The sequence below is a fragment of the Thunnus maccoyii genome, chromosome 8 (assembly GCF_910596095.1).
Source record: "Thunnus maccoyii chromosome 8, fThuMac1.1, whole genome shotgun sequence".
NCBI lineage: Eukaryota > Metazoa > Chordata > Actinopteri > Scombriformes > Scombridae > Thunnus > Thunnus maccoyii.
The window spans coordinates 32,073,153-32,093,400 of record NC_056540.1 but is presented as its reverse complement, the minus strand read 5'-3'; the positions used below and the strand labels follow the sequence as shown (position 1 = coordinate 32,093,400).

Sequence of the window (20,248 nt, the reverse complement as noted above, 5' to 3'; positions counted from 1 at the left end):
TCAATGGTACAATGTGTGAAAGCAAGGGGAAAAAAAAAAAAAAAAAAAAAGAGTCCCAGATGAGGATTTTGAGGAATGATTTGTAATTTCAGTGCACAAATGACTCATTTGAAGGAACCTTTATTAAAAAAAAAAAAAATTTCCCTCCAGACACCTGCAGTCTGAATGCACCCATGTGGTCTGAACATTTAGATTACAGCATATCCTCAAGACGCACTTTAGTGCCCCGCTACACGGCCAAAAGTATGCGGATGCCTGATAGTTTAATGCGATTCTGATGCCACAGGCATTAATCTGCTGCTAATAACAGTCTCCACTCTTCTGGGTTGCCAGCAGACGTTGAAACCTGGCTGCAGAGATTTTTTTTTTTGCTCCTATTCAGCCACAAGAGCATCAGTGAAGTCCAGCACTGATGTCGGGTGATAAGGTCCGGCTCGCAGTCGGTGTTAGATGAGGTTGAGGTCGGGGCTCGGTGCGTTTCTTCCACAACAAAAATGTTGTTGTTTTTTTTTATTGACCCGGCTTGTCATGTATAAACAGAAAAGGGACAAAAACAAAATGTTGCCACGAAGCTCACTGTTGTCACCCTGGGGTTGTGACCCCCCCCTTCCTCCTTCCCTCCCCCCCTCACCCCGCCCCCTGAGAGCTCGAAAAAAATGATTAAATGAATAAGAAAGAAAGAAAAAGTCTGTTTTTGTTACTTTCTTTTCTTTTAATATGCTGGATACTTTCACCTCCTCTGGCATCTCTGGCCTCTAAAAACCCTTTAAAATCAAACAGTCTGAGAAGGAAGAAAAATCACTTTTTGGCTCACAGCCTCGCGTCCACACCGCTGTGATATTACTTGATACTAAGAGGCCACAAGCAAGAAAAGATCAGGAACCGCTGGTTTAAAGTATCATGTTATGCTGTAGCATGTCCCTTCACTGGAAGTAAGAGACCAAACTAACAGCCCAGAGTGGACACACACAGTATACGGACATACATATATATACATATATATATACATATATACATTTTTAAGATGCTAAGCACAGATTTGGCTGCTGTGAGGGTTTGGAGGAAGGCTGTTCTTGAGTCAATCAGAGTTGTTAGATCCTGGATCTTTGTTTGTTCTGGACTCTGTTTGAACATTTCAGTCAGAAGTAGGAATGTTTCTTTAAAGGGGCGTATTCGCCAACACCAACTCATATATTTTTATTTGAAATATTTCTATATTTGAGTGCAGAACAGCTCTGATTTCAGAAAATATAACCTGCGTTACAGGTTAGATTGAGATACAGTATTTATTGTGATATGAGGGGAGTGTCAGTGTGAATCAGCAGTGGCGGGAAACTCTGGGAAAGACTTTGCTTTTCATCTCCAGCAATAACAAAATACTGAAGTTTAGGATGTGTTTTTAACCAACAGCAGAATGTTAGCAGTCAGGTTAACTTGTGAAATAACACAATAAAGAGTGTGGTGGGGTTGCTCTGATAGGTAGGAGCCCTTTGTCTCATAATGCATCCATGATTGGAAACACATAGAAGAAACTCTTCTCATCTGACTCTGGGTTGGACAAAAAACACTCGCTAAAATGCTGGCGTCAAGGAGCCAGATGCATAAATGATACATACACACAAAATCCATGCAAATGCACATAAACTGGTTTTTATAAACAGAATATGTGGTAAGAATGAGCGCACCTCATGCATGCTTTAGACCTAAAGCATGCATTAGACCTTAGGACGTCCGGCCTCTGGGTCGGCCCACAAGACCGTTTGATCCGGCCAATGAGGCTAGTCATAAATACAAAAAAATATCTCTGGACAAAAATGCATCACATGCATCATGGCGACTGTCAAGAAGAGAAAAGAAGATGCAGAATGTCGAGCTTTCCAAGAGAAATAAACAAACAATTATTTATTTGTCGAAGTAAAAGGCGAGTCAGTGTACCTAGTCTGTGGTGAGTTTGTGGCGCTCACAGTGATTAAAAAGCGTCATTACAACTCAAAACATGCTCAACTGGATGACTTGCAGGGACAAATGCGTTTGGATAAAGTTTCGGTGTCCAACGAGCAGCTTTCACAAGCTTTGTGGTGAACGAGCGAATCACCGAGAGGCTGAAGAACTTGTGAAGGAGAGCCTTGTTGCTGCTCTGGAGTCGCCAGCACCGGACAAAGTTAAACCGATCCAAAGTGTCAGTTTGTCTCGAAGAACACGCATAACACACGCTGCCAAACCAGCCATAGAGTTTGATACGAGGGAGGAATTGCCGTCTTTGCAAACCATGCATGGCTCTACCGATGGTCAGGATTTGTTTCAGCAAGTTGTTTTGGCCGTGAACACATTTGAACAACCGTTTGAAAAGTTAAGTGGCCTTACCGCAGATGGAGCCCCGGCCATGGTCGGTCTGCAGAAAGGATTAACTGTATCAGCCATAAAAGAAATGAGTCGTCTCGGTCTCGATGTTGTGATTTAGTTGTATGCCGCCGTATTATACATCAGGAGAGTCCCTGAAGTTCAACAATGTAATGACAGCTGTCGTCTCCACCGTGAACTTTATCAGAAGCAGAGAGCTAAACAGCTGCCAGTTCAAGGAGCTACTGAGTGAGCTGTAATCACAGTACGGAGATCTGGTTTACCATAATGAGGTGCGACGGCTGAATCACCGAAATATGTTCACACGGTTTTACAAACTGACAGAAGAAGTAAAACGATTCATGGAGACGGAGGGAAAAGTTGTCGTGGAATTCAGAGATAGCTCAAAGTTCCCGACCGGCTTCTCAGCTTTCTGCTTTCAAAATTAAAGCTGTGGCAAGCGCAACTATAAAGGTGAAACACTGTATTTTCCAACTGTGCAAGAACAAAAGCCTGCTGTGACATCTGAACATGCCGGCGAGTGTGTAAAACTCCTTCAGGCATTTGGCGAGAGGGTTTCAGGACATGAAAAGTAAACAGAAGGATCTGAGCATATTTGCTACGCCCTTTAATGTGGAACCAGCTGATGCACTTGACAACCTACAACACCAGCTCAAAGCCAGGTACAACAACCTCCCTCTGCTCCTCTTCCATAAACCGTATGTACATCCTGAGGATTTTCCCCCGTTCTGAGGAGAGACATGCATCTCTGTTTGGGACAACCTACTGCTGTGAGCAGCTCTTTTCCAAACTGACTCTTGCAAAGACTCAGAACCGCTCAAACCTGGAAAAACAGCTGCGAGCATCATCATCATCACGACCACCTGACCTCAAACGCCTCGCCAAGAGAAGCAGTTCCAGCCGTCTCATTAGAAAGCTTAGTTTGACCAATAAAAAGCAATAAAAAGCATGTTAATTCAATATATTTTACTACATTTTAATAATAATAATAATAACTGTTAACATTAATAATATTAAAATATTAATAAATGAGCGATCTGAGGATGATGTGATGAGGTGAAGATGAGATATAAGATGAGAGACGATAACTGATAATATGACAACCAGCTACACTGATTGTATGATAAACGTAACATTGAATAATTACTTTTGTGTGATTAATTTTTATCATTCTTTTAATTCACATAGGAGTCCACATTTTATTTTGCTCTTAATATTGTTTTTATTTTATCCTGAGTCGTATCGCACCTTGTAATGTCGGTTTAGTTTAGTTTAGAGCGCTGCAAACGAATCATTGATTACATTTACATACATTATATGGACGGTATAAAGAGCCAGAGTAATGATAGACGGTACTGCTTCTTTCCTGTTTGTCTCATCGACAGGCGTCCAGACCGGTGGAGCAGCCGGCGAGTTGATATGAAAACGTCCGGTTCAGGGCGTCTTCATCCGTTTATGACCGATTGTTAGAGTGGAAATGAGGCTCCTGCATGCGTTCGTCAACACATCTTTATAAATCTGATGTATATTTCTGGCTTTGTGCAAACACACAGTTTCATGCATCCGGCTCCTAGCCTTCCAGATGAGTGTCTCCTTTGACCTGAAGTCCACATGGAGGTCAAAGGTCACCGAGGCAGGAAGGCAGATAGCTCAGACGAGCAGCTTCTTCCCTTTAAGCAGAAGCTGCTTTACATTCAGCGAGCTTGTCTCGTCTCGCTTTGATGAATAGACTGTAATCTGTAATCTGCGGCGGCTACCTGCTGCTAACGAGCCAAATTAATTAGACACTGACAGTAAACATCTATCGATAAGATCAGATGAAACTTTATTGATCCCTGAGGGGGGAAATCGGCGCGTTGTAGCAACAAACAGTAACAGGAAACCACAGAAGCAGCGAGCAGGAGAGACACAGCTACAGTGAGAACGTACAAACTGAGAAAAAAAAAAAAAAGGAAAATAAATATTAATCAGAGCTTTTAGTGTTCAGTGTTACAGAAGAAGAACAATGGAATGAAAAAAGACCAAAGCTGTGACAATTAATGAAATACTTGCAGTATGAAAGAGTGACAAATTGCTTGCAGAAACACACACACGCACACTCACACACGCAGTTGACAAATTAGATTAACCTCCAGAGGTTTATTTAGAGAACCTTTGGTGTGTGTGTGTGTGTGTGTGTGTGTGTGTGTGTGTGTGTGTGTGTGTGTTTGTATGTATTTGTGTTTGAAGCATAAATAACGAATCACTGCTGGAAGTTGATAACACTGAGGGCTCTGGGGTAACCGCAGCGGGATGTGAGGTATCATGACTTGTGTTTTTGTGTTTGCGGTATCTCTGACGCGTTCACCATATGGCCAGAAGTATGTGGACACGTGTCTGTTATATTTTCTGTTCTTTCGGACTTTTTTCCTGGTTTGATCTCCTTAGTTCCCATGATGATGTTATTTTTTTAGACAATAGTGTATTTCCAACTTTGGGTCAACAGTTTCTCTTTCCTGTTTCAACATGACAAACAACCTCATGTATAAAACCAGGTCTATAAATAAGAATAATAATCTTTTTTGTACAAGTGCATCACACAAGGCAGCAAATTAAAATCAACAAATTATAAAAAATGTATTTTATTTGAAATTTTAATTTGAGTATAAATCCCTTGTGAAGCACCGTCTCGTTTTCAAAGAGGGTCCTTCAACACAGAAAACATGAAAATGAAAAAAATAATTGAACAAACAAATAAATAAATAAATAACTGTGATAATAACAAAAATAATTAAAATGCACAAAACAGCTGATATAATAAACTCAATAAAGCAAAAAAAGACAAGAAAATAAAGCTTTCACAGAATCAAAACATCTTTATAACAAGACTAAAAAATAAATAAATTTCAGACTAAATAAAACTGTCAGTAGTAGTGAGTCTACCAATAAACACAGTTTCATGCATCCGGCCCCTGGATTTCCAGATGAGTGTCTCCTTTGACCTGAAGTCCACGGGCAAAATAGTGAAATAAAAAAAGAAAGGAAAAGAAAGTAAACTGATAAAAAAAAAACAATTCCAGTAATGTAAGAACAACAAAAGAAAATGAAAAAGAAATAAAAACTGAAATAAAAGACATTTAAAAGACAATAAAAACTCAACTTTGCCTTCAACCGGGAGGAGCTCGGCGTCGGCTGGAAGTAGCGTTAGCAGCTAACGCTAACAGATCTCACCTCGCGTTGAAGCTCCTTTCAGTAACTTTTCTGTCAGTGTAACGGAGTTACATAGCTAGCCATAGCTAACCATCTTGCCATGTTTTGTTATTGAATACGCACTGAATCTAATGTATTATTAGTTACCAACTCTTTTAATATTATGTTATTTACTTTGTTACTCTTACAATGCATAAGCTACTACAGAATCTTATTTTTGAATGTGTACTTGAACGCCTCTTGAACGGGCCCTTGCAGACTTCGCGGTTGCACCCTGTGTTCGGTCAGCAGTCTGCTATGCCCAGTGCCCGTACTAAGCTCCGTTCATATATTTTATAACTTTGTTTTATGGGTAAAAGTGTGTTTTATTTGAATGATATGTTGAGATAAGCTTTCAGTAACCACAAGTGTTGGTAACAATGTGAACCAGTTGTCGGTGATCTTGCCAGCTCAATGTTAGCTCGTAGCTACTGCTCGTGATGCAACTGGATATCGGCAGCGAGTAATTAATTTTGTTTTGTTTCAGTGTGTATTTTCTGCGACCAGAGTTGGCTGTGGAGAGCTAACGCCACTGTGTTTGTTACCAGAATAAATCCGGGACGGAGCTGAGAAGCGACTGTGTGCTTGTCATCCTTAACACAACGCACGAGAGAGAGTACATCACTGCTACATCAGCACACACATCGCCTTCATGAATTAGTATCAAGATGGTTTGGTTCATGTTTTATGATACCAATGTGCAATTTGAAGACTGTAAATGTAAAATGAATCTTGACCAGGACACTCTTGACAAAGAGACTTTTACTGTCGATGATGTTTTCCTGGTTAAATAAAAAATAAAAGCAAAAAATAATGCTGGGATGCTCCATTGTCCACATACTTTTGGCCATGTACCTGTCTCTTTTCCCCATTTTTCTTAACATTTTGTGTCCCTCTGTTTATCTTCTGCTCTATAAATAACATTCACTTGCCTGTACTGAATTACAAACCTATAGTATCCCCCCTTTTTCTTATTCTCTCCGTGTGTTTTCAAGCAGCCGAGCATGTACAGATCATTACTCAATAGAATAATCTGCTCCCTCTGAAAAACAGTTGAAAAGGCTCTTAATGAGTCACATTATAACGAAGCAGTAAACTATGAGCAGCGGCAATCAGCGTTATTCTTTCTCATGTAGTTGAAGAGAATGTGATGCCATGGGCAGCAACGGGGGGTTGATTGAACTTAATATTGTGGATTGTGTGTCACATGCCTACATGTGTGTTCCCGGGTTGTTCTTTTTGTTTTCATGGACCCCAGGAAGGGGGAACCGTCACAATGGTGCATTAATGGGGTTTTGAAATAATATTAACAAATTATCAACAGTAGCAGTTTATCTACTGGAACGCCTGGTTCACAGGAATCTTTGAAGATAATAAACACAGACTGAAAAAGCTCTCAAGTGCTCAAATTTGCATCAATAAACCGAAACGGACTCATTCTGAACACATATGTGACGGGCACCCATATAGAAGTGGGAGAAACATTTTCCTGATATGAATTTCAATTCCTAATTTGTTGTTTAATCCACTGAAGCCAACAAACACAATGGTTCTCTTGCAAGAAGTACTTGTACGAACAGATTTGTTCTTAACATGGACATATTCTGCATATTTTTAGGTCTATATGTTTAATATGAGGGTCTACTGGAATAGCTCTGCATGATTTAGAGTTAAAAACTCCTTATTTATCTTAAACTGGCCCTTTATGCAGCTCCTCAGTTCAGCCTTTGTCTGAAACAGGCTCCTGTCTCTTTAAGGGCCTGTTGTGGAAAATCTTCAGATGGGCCAATAAATCTTCAGGTCACTCACAATTTAATATTAAACTCAAAACTTATAAGAGAAAGACTCTGGAAGCTGGTAGAGTTCAATGTGAGTATGGTTACTCTGCATAAAGAGCAACACAAAGCAAACCGAGGCCTTGATCCCGGGATAAAGAACCTAATGAAAAATCATAAGACATTAAATTATATACCTCTCATAACACCTCCTAATGTGGGGCTTATTCGCTGAGCCCCATCCTGTTTGATCTTAACACTTTAATAATCCAAACATGACTCATCTTCAGAAACCAACGGTGTCTCACACTTCTCTAACATGTATCAGTTGTACTTGGTATCTTCCGCATTTCTCCCAATACACATGGCCACGCACAGAAAATTAAAATGTGACTCACTGATCCTCCCCTTCCGAGTTCCCTTGGGAACTATCTCTTATTGACATAAATGTTATCTTTGCACAATTACTGGCCTATTCATGGAAAGGCAGTTTTCCACCACAGGTCCCTTCCTGAGGAACCCTCTGTGTTCTCATGAAAAGTGAAGCCTTAAACCTGCATTATATCTAATGGCCAGCAGGGGGCGACTCCACTGGCTTCAAAAAGAAGTCTGATTGTATAGAAGTCTATGAAAAAATGACCCTACATCTCACTTGATTTATTTACCTCAGTAAACACTTTCCTAATGAGTTTATGGTCTAAATCGCCTGTTTCAAGTCTTCTTCAATACAACATGATGTTCATTTTGTAAATTACTGTTTAGAGTAAAATAGACGATAAAGCAGCATATGCTTTAGGTTGTGGCTACCTGTACTAGGACCCTGGGGAGCTCCTCCACAGCTCTACACTCTCGCCCAAATATGGTCACTTCTCATCGCTTCTGGCTCCATAAAACGAGGCTTCAAAATGTGAGTCTACAAACCAATGGGTGATGTCATATCACATCATGTTTTTTGACTACCTTACACCAAACTATCAAGATGACGGGAATGCACCACAACTCTATCAAAACTCATTGAAAATTTGTCTGCAACAGTGAAATCGTGAAGTTGTTTGGTGTAAGGCCGCCATAAGTCTTGGCTAAAAAGTCTTGTGTCCAACTACAAGTCAACACAACCCCTAACCCTAACCAACCCTAACCCTAAAACAAATCATCATGCACATTTTAACTAATTTAATGCAACTACAGTAAAGGTCAGAAAATCTTCTTTGGTTCGAATTTAGAAAACAGTCAGAAAACTGAATTTCCAGGTAGATTTTTGGACCTTTAGAGCAGGAAGCTGATATTTACCATTTCCCCCAGATGTATTGAACGCCTCAGTATCTCGGAGCACCCTCAGAAACAGGAAGTGAGGACTTCTCTTGGCGTCCCATTGAACCCTGGAGGTTTCACACTGGTTGAGCGTTCAGGAGTGTCTCAGGGGTCGCTGGGTCCATCAGCGGCGGCAAGGACATCTTGCCTTCAGTCCGCCACATGAAGTGTCCCCCGGTGGAGCCCACGCTAATGGTTCCTGGATGACATTTAGATAAAGGTGAGAGGGAAAAGGTTCAGCAAACCTGCCGTCGACCTTTAACCTCCCACTCGGGAAGTCAACCTGCAGCCAGTGAGCCTGACATTTCCTCCGCGGAGCACTTCATTCAGCTAATTAACCCGTTAGCCGGATGACCTGCAGCACAAAAGGAGGGAGGAAGAAAAGATGAGACGGAGAGAGAGACAGAGAGGCAGTCAGAGTCAACTGTTGTTGGTTGGTCGTTGTTTAGTCATTCCTTTTTATTTATACGGTTGATTTTACCTATTTATACATATTATTTTTCTCTTCTTGTATTTACTTGTGTATTTTTCTAGTATTTATGAGTCTGTTTTATATGTTTTGTAACATCTACGTTCTATCTTCTATGAGCTGTTGCTGTCTTGGTCGGGACATTCCTCTGAAAGAGATTTGGTCCATCTCCATCTCCCGAGATTTGTCTTTAATACTTTTTATATTTCAGCCACTATTGGATGGATTGCTATGACATTTTTTTTTTTTACAGACATCCATGTTCTCCACACGATGGATCCATCCGACTTTGGTGATCCCTTGACTTTTCCTTTTGTGCCACCATGAGGGTGACATTTGTGTCTTCGAGCGAAATGTTTTAACAATTGTTGGATGTATTGGCATGAAATTTTTGTTCCCCAGAGGATGAATTCTAATAACTTTTGGTGATTTTCACTTGTCCAACACTTTGGTTTTTGACGGAATACCTAGAAAACTAATGACATTCCCATCAGCCTCAGCAAATGTTAGCATGCTAACATGCTCAGTGATGATGGTGAACATAGTAAACATTATACCTGCTTAACATCAGCATGTTAATATTATCAGTGAGCTTGTTAGCGTGCTGATGTTAGTAACACTGTGTCTGCTGGAAGGTGAATGCAGCTTTACAAACTTCACATTATTATATCTCATAGTGTTGAGTCATTTTCCAGTAATCAAATCCAAAAATTATACTTGCAAAAGTCAGTAACTTCACATTTAATTTCCAACTCTTGTCCTGTGTTCGGTGTTTGAACAGAATATCTACAAAACACGACCAAAATATCCTTCACGATGTCCATGTTTGATTTTTCTGACAGTGAACCTCATCAGTACAACGCTGTTCAGCAGTCAACTCACAAAGCTTAAAATTATGCACCTAAAGGGATTTTTAAAAATCAGTTCCTGCTTTTGAATTTGATTAAAAGTTCATGGATTATCTTGTTGCAGCGAGTTTCAAGTCTCTCAAACTGATTTTCAAATGTTTTTTTGTTGTTTTTTTTTTTTCAAAAATAACAGCTGCTTGGAAAGAAAGAAAATTAATTCATTCATTCTTTATTTATGAAAGGTGGTCCGGTGAGAGCAGAATCACTCAGCTTTTTTGAACATGTACACAGGACAATAATAACAAAACTGTCACAAAAGCAAAAAGAAAACATTTGGACAAACATTAAAACTTATAAAATGCAAATAAAAGATAAGGATGAAATGATGAAAATAAGAACCAGAGTCAACCAGCAGTAACAGACAATAAATCTAAAAAGTTGTGCTGAAAAATACACAGTTTTAAGAGTAAAAACACCAGAATGCTCCTTTAATGTGTTGAAGTTGCAGCTTCGACGTGTTAAATCAAAAGGTACTGAATGGGTGCTATTTTATTGGCACAGTAACCATGGCAACAGTAGTCATTTCTGCAATGAGGGGTTCGTGTGTTTGGTAAAGGCACATTTAAAGTATGCAAATAAGCATTAATTTGTGTGTGGAGAGAGAAGGCGAAGTGGTTTAATTAACAGGGTCAACCAATCAGACGACAGGAAATAAAACAGCAGGGTGACGGTGGGCGGGGCTCATGTAAACAGAGGCAGGTGTAAAAATAATGGTTGACCCCCCCCCTGTTGTTTGTCAGGTGACCTTGGATCCCTCTTAAATGCACCCTGTTCACCGTCCCATTAGTACAGCAAACACTGGAAACAGAACATAGACGCGCGCTCGTTTATTCTCTCTGATGATCGCGACTGTAAACACACACGCAGGAGCATTTTAAAAGACATTGAATCTCTTTCTTCTCGTGGTAAGTGGGCCTGAGAGCCATCATATACTCCCACATGTTCTCACATAAAGAAAATAATGGAACACATGAAGAAACACTACATGTTGTGGTGTCATTTAGCTTCATATTTTAAATGAAGCGTTGTGTTTATTCTGTTTTAAATCCATGTGCATACACAACACAATCAAAAAATAAATAAAAGAAAAGAGATAATTGTGTGCATACAGTAGAAGTCAAAAGTTTAGATGCATTTACTCATTCAAGGGTCTTAATTTTATTAGTTTAAATACTGAAGACATCAAAATGATGAAATAACACACATGGAGTCATGCAGTAAACAAAAACATGTTAAAAAAAAACAAAATATGTTTAATATTTTAGATAATTAGATATGTTTCATATTTGCACACATGGAGCGGTTTTCAATTAACCTTTTCATGCATGAATTATAACTAAAGTGTTTTTATTCTCCTTTAGGAAATGAAATGAAAAAAAATATTTGAACTTCATTTTTTTAAACATTTTTCAAGGAGTTTTTCACGTCTACTCAGGTAGACAGCATGCGTTTGAGTTTTCAACTTTAGGAGTATGTATTTAACAAACCAGTGAATAAAATGATATATTATTTGAAAACTATAATTAATAATTAATACTTATTATAAACTATAATAATATATATTTTCAAAGCTGTTAAACTAATTTTTTAACATATTTCAGCATATTCTAATAATGTTCAATGCAATGCAAAAACACTGAACATTGTTCCTGACTCCTCAGCCTCTCCCCTCTGTCTTACTGCATTTATTAGCACATGAGCTACAGATGACTTGAAATGCAGAAGATCCTTCTTTTCTGATCCAGACATTCTTTTGAGGTGCCGGGCATTCACTCAGCATCCTCAGCTACCTCAGCATCCTCAGCTCCCTCAGCATCCTCAGCATCTTCAGCTCCCTCAATATCCTCAGCATCCTCAGCTCCCTCAGTATCCTCAGTATCCCCAGCATCCTCAGCATCCCCAGCATCCTCAGTATCCCCAGCATCCCCAGCATCCTCAGCTCCCTCAGCATCCTCAGCATCCTCAGCTCCCTCAATATCCTCAGTATCCCCAGCATCCTAAACTTCCTCAGCATCCTCAGACCCCTAAGCATCCTCAGCTCCCTCAAAACTGCAAGTTACATTTTAATAACATAAATCAATTGATTTACAGTCAAAAAAGTTACTGCAGATGAAGTATTTTCAAGAACAACAAAGTTGCAGTAATAGTTTAATTGTAGTTAAAATATAGTCAGTGATGCACGATGTCCAACTTAGTGGACAGATGATTAATCGTTATTTTCTCCCAACATACAATCAATACTTGGAAATTTTAACAATTGTATTACTCCTTAGTTGTTACAAAATTGTATTTACCTGCAAAGGTCTATTACTATAGAAGGATTGGCAAGATATTCCTGAGCTGCTGAGTGTTTCCGGCCGGCAGGCGGCCATCTTGGTTTTGAGTAATTTGTGTTGCACTTACAAAGGCTGGCCAGTGGATGGCAGTGTATGGGACGACACACTAGAGTCCACTGTGGTGGCTGATGTGCAACTATACCATTAAAACCCCATGCATATATAAGAAAACAGCTTTTGAATAGCTGTCCACTGTAGTGACCACTATGCATGAAAGGGTTAACAGGTGTGCCTTTTTAAAAGTGGTGAAAAATGAAAATTTGTGGGATTTCTCGCCTTTAATGTGTTTGAGACCATCAGTTGTGTTGTGCTGAGGTAGTGCTGGTAAACAGCAGATAGCCCTGATCCACTACTGTAATAATCAATATTACGGCAAGAAAACAACAGCCCATCATTACTTTAAAAACGTGAAGGTCCTTCAATCCGGAAAATTTCAAGAACTTTGAAAGTTTCTGCAGGTGCAGCAGCAAAAACAATCAAATGCTACGATGAAACTGGCTTTCCTGAGGACCGCCTCAGGACAGGAAGAGCAAGAGTAAAATTAGGTTCGACATCACACCAAGTTAGTCTTCTACTTTCTGACAAGTCCTGCGAGTGAGAGAGGAACACCGAATAAAGGATCAGGAATCGCCTCCTTCTCTCTCTCTCAGTTTTGACGTGTGACACAGGTGATCAGATCAATACCTATCAGCAGAAGGATCACAGCTGATACACAGTCGATACAGTTAACTAGATGGGACTGTCAATAAAGATTTTGTCTCTGTCTACAGCTCTGTCACACACAAACACACACCGAGGACTCAGCCAACATACAAAATATGTGTGTGTGTGTTTATTTCTCATATATATGTGTGTATGTTTTCAAAATACATCTAAATATCTATGTACTTATATAAGCTGTTGAAACAAAGGATATTACTCAAACTAAGCTTCTTATAACTTGAACTAAAGCTGAACAGATGCACTCTAGTTAAGCCGGTGAAACATCAACATACACAGATGAATTTTACACTCACATATTGATGAAACAGAAGACAACACTGGAGGACAAGTACACTGTGATTGAGAGTCACGTTGCTATAGGCAACCACCGAAAAATTCCTGTGCAAACACCAGTTCTCCTGTTTGACGGTAACAAAACAGAAAGAGACATCTATCTGTCTAACAGTTTGTCTTGTTAATTTTATGTTGACATCTGTGTGGAGAAGGAAACTGAAGCGAAATGTTAAATTCAGATGAAGAGATGACTGTAGAGAAACTGGACTATAAATACACAGGGAGTGATTGCAAATGAAACACAGGTGAGGGGAAAACGAGACACAGGTGAGACACACATGAAATCATCAAACACAGGAAGTAAAGTGACCAGACACAAGGAGGAAATATTTCAAAATAAAACAGGAACTAAAATAAACAAACAGGTGACACAAAAAAAAACACTGGAGGAACACACAAACCAGGAAACAAATGCAACACAAATGAAAGAGTCCCTCAAAAAGTCCAACTAAAAACAGAAAAAGTCTGAAGGATAACAAAAACCAAGTCCCAGTAGGACATGACACTATCATCAGTTTTTAAGTTGATATGTTGAACTTGTTAGCAAACAGTTGTTTATTTCCACATCCAGCAGTTACGGAGCAACATTATCATTCATTTGGAGTCGTGTTTCTGTCCACCTGGTGAATGTAAGTCCAATATTCACTCTCTTTTAGCTCTGTTTTTACTCTCTACCAACTCCTGAGGGAAATATCTGGCTCTTTAGCTGCTAAATGCTCCACTATGTTCACCAGCTAGTCTACAGCTAACTGTGTCTGTTGTTTGGTACTTTATTTTACTCTTTGGGAACATTTTTTGGGAATGAAACACAGCGGAAGAGGTCGCCTTAGAAGTGTTGATGATGCTAATGATCAAATGTAAGGAATGTTCACCTGCTCGTTAACAGGTGATGTTCATCAGGCTGAGAAGAGCGATTTACAAGAAGTTTTCCAAGTTTGGAGAGTTTGTTGAATCAGACTAGGAACACTCATATGAGCAAACCTCACAGAAAAAAGTCAGAGTCTAAGGAGAACAATAAGAAATGTATAAATGCCATCTGGTGAACAGACACTGATCAGATGAAAGTCATCCTGCACCAGAAACAAAGTGATAGGTTGAATTGACACAGTTGGTGGTTGTCCTCTTAACATCACTTGTCCTCAGCCGAGCCGAGCCTGGGCGGACTAATGTTTACAGATTTTATCCTCTCTGGAGAGCGTTTTCCAAAAAGCTTCGTTTTCAGGTGTGATAGACGGCGTCGTGGTGTGAACAGAGAAACAGAAGAGACAGAGAGAGAGAGAGAGAGAGAGAGAGAGAGAAGATGTGTTTTAAAATTTAAAACAGCTCAGTAGATGTACTCTCCTTCTCTGTCTCCCTCTATCTCTCTCTCTCTCTGTCTCTTGAACATCTGTTACCATGGCACCCATTGGAAAATATTGCCAATCAATCTGGCTGCTCCGCCTCTAACATGAAGCACAATTACACACACACACACACACACACACACACACACACTAATATGCTGCCAGCTACAGAGCCCTTATGCTTGTCTAAAATGAAAGGAAACACACACACACACACACACACACACACACACACACACACACACACACACACACAGCTATTTAGCATCCTCTCTATTGTGTATGTTGTTGGCTCCATGGCCACAACAAGGTAAACCATCAACAGAGAGCTGATTACCATTAATTATTATTTATAATTCATCAAGAAGGCTTCATCCTCCACTCTATCTATCGATCGATTTATCTATCAGGCATCATATGATGGCATCATCTGGCATCGTAATAAACAAATTCAGGGTTCCTACAGGTCTCGGGAATCCTGAATTATGTTATGCAGCTTCGTCTGGCCGCAGCGTTTGTCTGGCGGCACTGTGAGGCTGTAAGATAAATAAAGAGAGAATCAAAAGATGGATAAAAGTTGAGGTCCAAATTTGTTCTTGATCCTTTATAGCAATCATTGTGGAGTAAATTAAAAAAAAAAAAAAAAACCTGGCCAGATGGTGATGTCAGATAAATGAGCCCTTTATCAAGAGGGTTTATTATGCTGTGAGCATATTTAACAATGGTGCAAGACGACAGTCTGTCTGTTAAGCCCCTTGTGGGATTTTATGATATCATCTGCAAAGTTATTACAATCAATTCAGTCGGGAACATAAATATCTGTAACAAATTTAATGGCGATCCAGTCAATAGATGGTGACGTTGTTTGCACCTGCCTGTGGCGCTAAAGGAAAAGTCAGGTGATCACCCGACTCCGTCCGTGGGATTCGTCCTCTGGGGAACGTGAATATCTGCACCGTAAATCATGCCAGTCCATCCAGTTGTTGAGACATTTCAGCAGCTGGAACCAAAGAAGTGGACTGACATTGGCAAATCTGTCACTAGTGTGCTATTTAACAACCTGATGTTTTTATTTATAGTCAATTGCTTTCACAACTGATTTATCTGCAGATCATTTTCTCAAGTAATCAGTTAATAATTTGGTCTATAAACATAATAATATCTAAAATTTCTAAAATAATGGTAATTGCAAGTTCCCAGAGCTCAAGGAGATGTCTGCAAATTGCTTCTTTTGTTGGATCAACAGTGAAGAACCCAAAAATATTCAATTAACTATCAAGTAAAACACAGAAAAGCAGCAAATTCTCACATTTGAGAAGCTGCAACCATCAAATGTTTGGCTATTTGGCTTGAAAAATCACTTAATTGATAATCAAATAGTGTCAGTGGCTGGAATTTAAATGACAGGTTCATAATGTTTCCAGTAAAACCAGCAGTCAGGTGTCCATATGAACAGTGAAAGAGGTTTTCCTCGCTGTAATCATTCCTCCTGTTCATACTGGATAATAAAAGATCCTTCAAATGTACTTTCAATGGAAGTGATGGAGGCCAAAATCCACAGTGTGTCCACACAGTCATTTAAAAGTCTCTGTGAAGCTTCTATTCAGCTTCATCGGTCTGAGTTAGTCATATCAAGTGGATATCTGACACATTTACAGTCTTTTTAGCATCAAATTCCCTCTTTGTGTTTCCTCGGACAGTGTTTCCCTGTTGAGCTGCAGGTGGAAGTATAGTAACAAAAAGAGGGACTTTAGCACTAAAAAGACTGTAACGTTGAAAGATATCTACTTGATTTGACTCATTTGGACGCTGAAGCTTCATATTAGCTTTTAAATACATTTTTGTACAGAAGGAGGACTGTGGATTTTGTCCTCCATCACTTCCATTGTAAGGTCATTATGAAGGGATCTTCTAATGGTCAGTATGAACAGGAGGAATGATTACAGCGAGAAAAAATTAAACATATCTATCTATATGTATGTATATATACGTTTACACACATCAGTGTTCATTTAAAAGCTGCTGTCAAAGGTTAATTAAGACTATAACTCATCAGAGTGAAATTCATCAACAAATAAAATAAAATCAGCTGTTCTTTACACAAGAATTATACATTTCTTACTTCTAGCTCACTGTAGGTTGATCATGAGCGATTTTTCTGTTTTCTGGTGTGTTTTTAACCACAAATATGCAACAGAGCAACAGCACAGATATTAGCTGTGGCACACAGTGACTTTTACATGTTTCTAGCTAACTACGGCTAATGCTAAATACCACGTTTCAGCTTTTCATAATGAAAGAAACTGGACTGATAGAAAAAGAAAAACATCATCCGTTCTCATTCTTACCAAGAACGTCTAATGTTTCTCTGTGTTATTCATGCTCACTTTCATTTCAATACATTATTGATGAATAGTAACTGACCATGACCTGAATCAATAACCGAGAGCTCTCTTGAGACATTTTTTATTTATGCTTAGGCCGAGATCCTCCAGAGCATCCTTGATCCCACGTAAACTGTGATGAATCCTTCCTGATCTCCATGTGTTCATACTTCATTCATTCAGTCCGCTCATTTGTTTTCATGGCTAACATTTCATATGTTGCCACTCGCTCACGCCACGTTATCACCTCCTTCCCTTCACCTGGTTTCCCTCATTAGTCCCTCAGCATATATAGGGGAGAACGGGGTAAACCGAGCCACCCCCTTTATCTAGGTAACCATAAGCAAAAGTAATCATGTGACCACAAATTAAGACAGAACAGTTCACATTACTCAATCCATCATGGACTCAAGCACATCGAGAGAGTGGTCGGCAAAACAGAGTCATGCCAAGTGAATTCATCATGTTACTAAAGTTATCAGTCTTGTATCTTAGTTAAAAAAATGTTTTGGATATTATTACATGTTAATTGAAGTCAGTGTAAACTACAAAACAAGGTCATAAACTCAGCATAATTGTGGATCTGAGCCCCTGTGTGAAACAGTCAAAATGGAGGTAGTGGAGTAAAACATGCCAGTGATGTTGGGGCAAGTTGAGTCAATTTACCCCTCAAAATGATTTTCTGATATTCTAAAGACTAGAAACACTGTTGATCCCTGTTACAAGTGCTAAGATGTTGATGAATAAATGCCTAGTTGTTGACTAATGTTAAGTTTAAGCCACAAACAAACATGCTGTACATACAGACGGGTGAAAAATTAAAAAAACAACATAAAGTGTCTCAGTAAGGCATCAATGTGCCTTGGCATTGATTCTACAGTCTCTAAACTCTACTGGAGGGATGAACACCATTCATCCTCATCTGGTGTTTTGATGATGGTGGTGGAGAACGCTGTCTAACACGTCAGTCCAAAATCTCCCATAAGTGTAAAATCAGGTTGAGATCTGGTGACTGTGAAGGCCACAACATATGATTCACATCATTTTCATACTCATCAAACCAGTCAGTGACCCCTTGTGTCCTGTGAATTGGGACATCGTCATCCTGGAAGAGACCACTCCCATCAGGATAGAAATGTGTGAGTAGGATAAAGCTGATCACTCAGAACTACTTTGTATTGATTTGCAGTGACTCTATCCTCTAAGGGGACAAGTGGACCCAAACCATGCCAGCAAAATGCCCCCCAAAGCATAACAGAGCCACCAGACCCCCTCACAGTGGGGGTCCAGCATTCAGACCTGGACCAGATTTTCCTTTAATTTTGAAAATGACACAAACATATAATTTTACTTAAAAGTTTTTGCCTTTGTTAAATTGATGGCATTAATAAAGTTCAAAATTATTTTTAATTTTATAATTAATTTGTTTGATTTTGTGTAATTTATATATCAGTATATAATGGTAGCACTATTTACCCCATACTCATGCTCATTTTACCCCTACCTTGGGGTAAGTTGTGCCATTGGACTGACTTTTTTCGATGGCTCATTGGTCTTAAACCATAATAATTAGATAACTTTTTTTAATTTCCATGGGTACACAACAACCTGAAGTATATATAGTAACTATTATTTGAAACAAATACACTTTTACTTTGCAGTAAAATCATAATTTGTAAAAAGTGGCTCATGGTACCCCATTTTCCCCTACCGGTCATCTCCACAAGATCCAAGCTTTCAAGCACTTAGTACCTGATTCCTGAACTTCAGCCTGGTCCACTGGACCCTGGTTCTGACCCTTTCCTGTTTACCTTGTGAGCTTTGATTTCTCACCTGATCGTTTCTGTGTCGTGACTCAGTGAGCGTTACAGAAACCCCCGTTTTCTGCTTTTACTTTCACAAAAAAAAACCAATGTACTACACTGATGTCTTTAACTGTAGTGAATGAAATTATTTCAGCCTTTATTCTATAGTCATCTTAGGAATGAACTGTACTCACTGGCGATCAATAACCATCATGTTAGAAAATTCTATCCGTCTACAGTGTTATTCGCCGGTGTCATGTTGTCGTTGTTCCTCCTGGCATGAAATCATTTTGCTGTTAAACATCACAGTCTGGAAATGTAACATGTGTGCTGCATGCTGGAGGGGAGGTTTTATTTGAGATACTGATACTTTATTGTAACTACCGTATTCCCCCTAATATAAGACTAAACTAAATATAAAATAACCTCAACACCTCTTTGTAAAACTACATTTTTTTAAGATATAACACACTTTCACACTCGTTCTGCTGTCGTCCTCCTCGAAGACTTTTCTCTCGTAAAAGTGAAATACTTCCATTAAAGCATGACGTAAATCTAGATTCATGTGTGTCTTGTCACTCACTCACACTCTCTCCTGTCGACTTGTTTTTGTCTTTTTGAGCTCCTCGTCATCTGTCACAGCGGTACAGAATCATCAGTCTTCATTCAGTCTTCAGTCCATTTAGACATAAGAGGATGTTTTGGACTCATTTTCACTTGTCATGAATTTATTTCCTCCACAGCAAAAAAAAAAAACATTAAACGAGCCTTCAAAAACTCTTGTAGGTTAAATTGAGCTATCAAAACACTTTTAGTGCTGATTGACTCTGACAGACTCAAGGTAAACAGACTGGAAGAAGCTCGCTAGCGTAGCAACATGAAGGCTACAAACTGTAGGAGCCTCCATTCAAAGTGGATCTCTGATCTTGTGGACATGTAAGTTTCTAGTCCTCAAACATATTTTTTCAAATCTTATTTTTTGTCTTATATTCGGGTCAATACAGTAATTTTTAGCCATGCTAGCCATGTGGCTCTGGGTAGCAACATTGGTCAGTTCACCACTTTGGTGAAGACCGAAATATCTCGACAACTATCAGATGTGTTGCTATGAAATTCACCTCAGACATCGATGATCCTCAGAGGATGAATCCAACTGGACTTTGATGATCCTCTGACTTTCCCTCTAGCGCCACCAGCAGGTTAAAGTTTTCATTCATGCTGTGATATATCTCAACATCTACTTGATAGATCGGCACAAAGTTTGGTTCAGAC

The 20,248-nt window shown here is 39.3% G+C and overlaps 1 long non-coding RNA gene across 1 annotated transcript; it reads right to left on the bottom strand.

Annotated features, from left to right (window-relative positions):
- Nucleotides 1–5,157: 5,157 nt before the first annotated feature.
- On the bottom strand, nucleotides 5,158–13,543 carry LOC121902462. Its single transcript, XR_006097554.1, has 3 exons — nucleotides 13,405–13,543; nucleotides 8,655–9,030; nucleotides 5,158–5,342 (listed from the first exon to the last, which is right to left on the bottom strand). It is a non-coding gene; the product is annotated as an uncharacterized LOC121902462 (long non-coding RNA).
- Between the last annotated feature and the right edge of the window lie 6,705 nt (nucleotides 13,544–20,248).